Below are 456 nucleotides of genomic sequence, written 5' to 3'. Positions count from 1 at the left end.
TGTTTCACAAAGGCACTAAGAATCGTGTTTCTCTACCACATGGACAATAAATATTTCATACTTATTAATAAAACAACAAGATAAACAGTAGAGATGATCGGGTTGCAAAATTGACGCACTATCAATGTCTTCTGCTTCAAGTCACTCGCAACTTGGGTGTGGTGGCCCTTATATATGCTGTTTTCCAGAGAAGCTCCAAATAAGAGGAATATACCTGGGGCAATTCAATTGTGTGAGGGCGCCACAATGTTTTATTTCCCCGCCATGTGATTAATATGATCCAATCGTACACTCTGTTATATAGATGAGGTATAATAATACATAAATGCCTTGTTGTTTAAAANAGTTATACCGTTTTGTTCGTAAACTTAGGGACGTAATCAACAACAGCCGTCGCTGGATGTTTCTCTTAATTCTTCTGTTTTGAAATTTTAATCGACATTAGATATGGACAAT

The sequence above is a fragment of the Mizuhopecten yessoensis genome, unplaced genomic scaffold (assembly GCF_002113885.1).
Source record: "Mizuhopecten yessoensis strain PY_sf001 unplaced genomic scaffold, ASM211388v2 scaffold3491, whole genome shotgun sequence".
NCBI lineage: Eukaryota > Metazoa > Mollusca > Bivalvia > Pectinida > Pectinidae > Mizuhopecten > Mizuhopecten yessoensis.
This window is presented reverse-complemented; position numbering follows the sequence as displayed.